General features: G+C 43.6%; 1 long non-coding RNA gene across 2 annotated transcripts in view; it reads right to left on the bottom strand.

Annotated features, from left to right (window-relative positions):
- Positions 1-1,215: 1,215 nt before the first annotated feature.
- LOC104834342 overlaps positions 1,216-5,271 on the bottom strand; it is a 5,470-nt gene continuing 1,414 nt past the window's right edge. Inside the window, exons 1-3 of one of the 2 annotated variants that reach the window (XR_774613.1) lie at positions 4,851-5,265; positions 3,888-4,097; positions 1,216-2,529 (exon numbers count right to left, since the gene is read on the bottom strand). This is a non-coding gene — a long non-coding RNA (uncharacterized LOC104834342). Of the gene's footprint in view, positions 2,530-3,887; positions 4,098-4,850; positions 5,266-5,271 lie in introns of those variants that run through there. The other variant, XR_774612.1, reaches the window with a different exon arrangement.

Raw genomic sequence — 5,271 nt, 5'->3', positions numbered from 1 at the left:
CACTTAAGCTGCCCAGACTTGAAGCTTTACTTTCAGCACTGAAAACATTAAGCGTGGATGTGTGCAAGGACATAAGCAGGATTTACTCTGGTCTGCAGAACAAAGCTGTGAGTAGCTCAGCAAAGCACATAGATGCTTCTTTCATGCAAGAGTGAGTATCACCTTAACTCAGCAGTGCCTTTCTATGCAAATCTTGAACTGTTCTGCGTTGTGTCAAATAATGACTGCAGAATTAGATCCAACAAGATGACATTTTTTTGCAGCAAGTACATTGGAGACTTAGCCTTTCCAGGGCTTGTATCTTGGTTATTAATAGTATCATTTGCCTTCTTTTGGAAAATTGAATTCATGTGATAAAGAAGAACTTTATGTATCAAATTCTGATGCAGAAGTTCTGGCATGAGTGCTTTTGTAAAATACAGAAGTGGAAAATGCAGGCTATATGGTAGAAAATTATTTTCTTTTGTGTTTTTTTGCAAATTTTATATGATCGAGCCAGCAAAGAACAATGCCAACATTAAAAAAAACCATTACCTGTTGACCTGCAAATTTAGGCAGGCATTGCAAGATTTGATAAGAACTGTTATGTAATAGTTCAGGCAAAAAAATGATTAAAAGAGATAAGTTACCATGCATCTAGTACTAGGTAAGCAGATTATAAAAGAAAAAAACCTGGGAAGTGCAATAACTGGATTTACTAATGCCACATAAACCAAAAAGATGAGCACAAATTTGGATTTTTGCACAGGGCAAGTGCTGCAGAATTTCCCTCGGGTAACAATCCTCTATTGGCAAAGCATGGTCAAACAGAAAAAAAAAAATCTTTTTTGTCTTTAATTGTTGTGATTCTGTTTAAAAGTTACAAGACGCCGATTTTAGTATGTGGAATGCAATTGTGAAAGAATTTTCCTGAATTTTCGGTGATTGACTAAAATCCACACATATACTGGTTATTTTAATTTAAGGAAAAAGGATTTTGTTTCTTTATCCTGTTACATAACACTGGATCTATTCTCCCTTGAACACACAAGTATGTTTATCATTAATCTTAAAGGGAAACAGTCGTCCTTCAAAATCCTTTCTGAATTTTTATCTATTTTTTTTAAAGTTTGATCCCAAATGACTGGATATGAATTGAAGATGAAAGCACGTTGTTTATTTTTTTAATCAGATTACTTTAACCTCATTTATGCATAGTTCTTTTACTGTTCTTCCCAATAGCAACAGTGAAAAAAAAAACATTGTTTTAGAAGTGACTTCAAAAATGCAAAACATACGGTTCATACAGCATCCAGCAGGAGACAGAGTATGTGTTATTGGTTTTTAGCTCATTTTTATGAAACTGGCTGGCTTTCAGTTTGGAGACATTCTTTAATAATACCTATATTTTTCATTCTATAGTGCATTCCTTTCAAGGACTTGAAATTGCTCAGGAGCTCTCAAAAATCCCGGTGAAAACCTTTGGATATATGAGAGTTTTTTATGTCCAGGTAGCTGACTGTCAATTAACTTGAGACACTTCATTTTTTCCAAAAGCCAGCGTGACTACTTTGGTTCCTCTGGGTTTGCCCCTCATTTTAGGAATCAGCCCCTGTAAAGGAACAGGCATTTCTAAACTCAACTGGTGTTCGGAAAGGACCTGCTCCATCCTTTCAGGCTTGCTAAGTGCCTCAAGTTAGTATGTAATTAGCTTGATGTAAGGAAAGGACCAGTGGAGGCAATCCCATAATGGCTAGGCAGCCTGAAATAAAAGCAAAATAGGCCACCGATAGCATTAAAATCAGAGAATTTAATGCAATGGAGCTACTTTTCAAGAAGACCTGGGGTTTTTAGTTGCCACGGTGTTTAACTCACAAACTGGGTGTGGGGCTCCATCACTGGCAGGTTCACGTGATGGGGAGTGTACCAAAAAGCACAAGTCACATTTTGTTTTCTGTTTGATTACATGATTTAAATGGATAAACTAAGAAAAATTAACTGTCCAGGCCATAATTTCATCTAAAATAAACACGGACTAAAACTACAGCAACTTAGTGGATTGTGTGGATTAGTGAGATATCCTGGTATGTAATAGCAATAGCAACAATTTTATTCCCCAATTTAGTAATGCTTAAAATCTGCAATCCAGAGTCACTGCATGATGTTCAAATCCCTTACAAAATCTGCCTCCCTTTTTCAAGGTCAGGATCCTTTGCTATACAGGGGAACCCCGAAGGTTGCCCCCATAAAGCTTTGTATAGGAGATTTGTGTTCGAAGAATCATTAATGCGATGCACTTATTCAGACCATCTTTTTGCCATTCTTGCTTATACCCATCTTCACAGACAGTGCTGTCAACTTGTCGCCTAGATTTCCGCTGGACATTGTGCCTGGATAAGTTTTGCCTTTTTTTTTTTTTAATGTTGATAAGTAAAATCTTCCCAGTTCCTGCAAAACCTCCTCCTTGTTCTTGCCCTGCCTTGGTCCTGAGTCCATGAAACATCATGTTCCCTTTAGCAGCCACACATTGAAAAGAAACAAGTTTTCCTCCTGAAAAAGGAAGAAATATTAAATCAATTTTTATTTTCAAATGAATGCGAATTTGCTGATGAGCATATTTGAGATCCCGGTGTGATATCCCTCCCTCCCTCCACCTCCCCTGATAGAAATCTGATCTAACTCTGCCATACACTTGTGTTAATATGCATCCATCTGCGAAATTAGGCTCTCGCATCCCTGCCCCTCGAGACCTCTTTTACAGGGTGCAAATACAGCGAATCTCTTCTGACATTCGTGCCTTCTTGGTAGATTTCCACGCGTCGTAGCCAAGCTGGGGATTTGGCCCAGTGTCTTTTTAAAACCCTGTGACCCAGACGTGGAGATTAAAAAAGAGTTATGTTATTGGATTAAACAGATACAAGAGGCGCTCACTGTATCAGCACCCAACACCTTGAAACTCCAGGAAGCAGCTCAGCATGTTAATGGCGAGAACAGTCTCTAAAAGGGAAAATGCAAAGGAAGGTGATTGCTAACCCGTGTCTTGGGCTGGGGTGCAAAAACCTGCCGCTCTGCCTGGTCTGCAAAGCAGCCACAGGGGTACGATATTCTGCTTTCTGGGGCGTCTTAATGCTGGATACGCTCGAGATCTGATACACAAGTCATTTGAACTACATCTACGTGTAGCTGGAGTGATTTTGGCCTGTCTTAGTTAAGTTTGGGTTAATGCCTTCATGGTGGGGTTTTAAAGGGGTTAGGCTTGATTACGCTATGAATGGCACCAGTGCACATTGAAATCAATAGAACTGCAGAAATAAAAATACTAATAGATTAAAGCCAGATCTACAGGAAAAAGGACAGTAATTTCAGGCACCATTTATATGCTTAATATTATACACATGCTTACGCTTTGTAATTTGGGCTCCAACTTGTGATTTCGGTTACATAAGAGAGCCGGGGGAGCTGGAGGCACTAGAGCTGCCGTATGCTGCTGCTGCTGAAGGCAGAGTTCCCCCAAATATTAATCAGGCACATTCTCAGAAGTTGTGCTGTCTCATAATGAAACAGCAGACAGCGATGCACATATTTATGACACAAAAGGACTAATTATTATTATTATTATTCCACTTAGTTCCAGGTACTGTTTACATGCCTCTGACTTCAAAACAGCTTTGGCTGTTGTTTTTTTACCCCAAACATATTTTTTTTTTAAACACAGAGAGCAACCATGTGCTTTGTGTGGCTGACTTTTCTTTTAATGAGTGAGGAGCAACAGAACAAGGGAGAGCCAGAGACAGAAAATACAGGCTTTGATTCCTCTAGAGAACTTGAGCAAAATATTCCACTGCTGTCAGTGGTACAGCTGTGCTGGCAGGATCCTTAGCACAGATGAGGCTCCAGCCACCACTTACATTTCACCGATGTGACTGCTGGTTCCTAATCTGCATCGAGGCATCCTCACTGCAACTGAACAAGTGGCTGAGCTGGTGAGAAATGTTTTGCTTTGTTCCTTAACGCGGCCAGAGCCACCTGTGTTTGTGGTCCCTCGCGGAGTCTCACCGAATGCTAGCTGCCTTCAGCAAAGGATGCCTACGAATCCGAAGCTGCAGTACAGGAGAAACCTGAATCAGGGAGAAGACGTAGGTGGCAGCATGCACTACATCATGTTATTAGTTTAAACCAGGCTGTTTAGTGGAGATATGTCATCAGTTAGCTGCGTATATCCTATAGCTGTATCTATTTTTCAGCGAAGAGACTTAGTCACTTAGCAGGTCAGCTTGGATACTGGAAAATCACAGAGTGCACTGGAGTCAGGGAAAATTGCTTGTGTGACTGTGGCATGCTGTATTTGGCATACTGTACTGCCAGCAAGGGCTGTGCAGAAGGGGTGCAGCTCTGTGCCTTTGCATGGACCAGCCAAAGAAATCCGCCTTTCCTAGACACCTCCCGGGAGGCTGCTGTGACAGAATTTGATCCCCTGGCAGCCTACCCAGAGGTGATGGGCTGCAAAGGTGTGTCGCCCAGTGGCTGCCATCCTAGTTTGTGGTGTAGGACGGTAGGGTCTCGTGTCTGGGAAAGCCTGGGGGCGCAAGGCTGTGGGGACCATTTGGTCTTCTTTGGTCCACCTCTGCTGTTCCCAGCGCAAGGCCAGCACCGCGGGACTTCAGCGGAACACAGATGGCCCAAAATCTCCTTTTCCGCGCCAGTCTGCCCCCACAATGCAAATGGTATTTTGCGGTAGAGAGGATCTTACTAAGTCTTCAGCAGGGGTTATATGATAAATGCCTAGCGAGTCTGTATGACGCTGTATCCTTTCATTAACAGAACTAGAGGAGATGCAGGTAGGAGAGCAAAGACGTATTTGAGTCATATACCCGTTTGCCTGCAGGAAAAAAGCACCGGCTTGGCGTTGCAACGAAACCCAACGCAAGACAAACCCTCGCCCCGCTCATTCCTCCTGCCGATCGCCCCGGCCGTACTTTGTCCTCCAGCTGTGAGCGGTGGCTGACCGGTGCCGGGGACCGCTCTTTTTTGGGAGGAGAGACGAGACCCCGGCCTCCCAGGCACCTGCCAGCTCACGCTCCCTCGTGTTTCCCCCTCCAGCAGGAGACGGCTGCCGAGACCAAACGCCCCCAAAGCCTGGCCGAGCGACGGCCGGGGCCGGAGTCCGAGCCCCGCCGCCACCTTCCCGGGGGGGAAACGCGGTGGCCGAGGAGCAAAGCCAGGGCCCGGGGGCAGCGCCGGTGACAACGCCGCGGGATGCTTTGTCTGCCAGAAGGGCGCTCTTTGTGTAAA

This window comes from Haliaeetus leucocephalus, unplaced genomic scaffold (assembly GCF_000737465.1).
Source record: "Haliaeetus leucocephalus isolate CR32 unplaced genomic scaffold, Haliaeetus_leucocephalus-4.0 Scaffold2, whole genome shotgun sequence".
In the NCBI taxonomy this organism is placed as follows: domain Eukaryota; kingdom Metazoa; phylum Chordata; class Aves; order Accipitriformes; family Accipitridae; genus Haliaeetus; species Haliaeetus leucocephalus.
The sequence above is the reverse complement of the archived record's forward strand: the minus strand, read 5'-3'. Positions and strand labels throughout refer to the sequence as shown.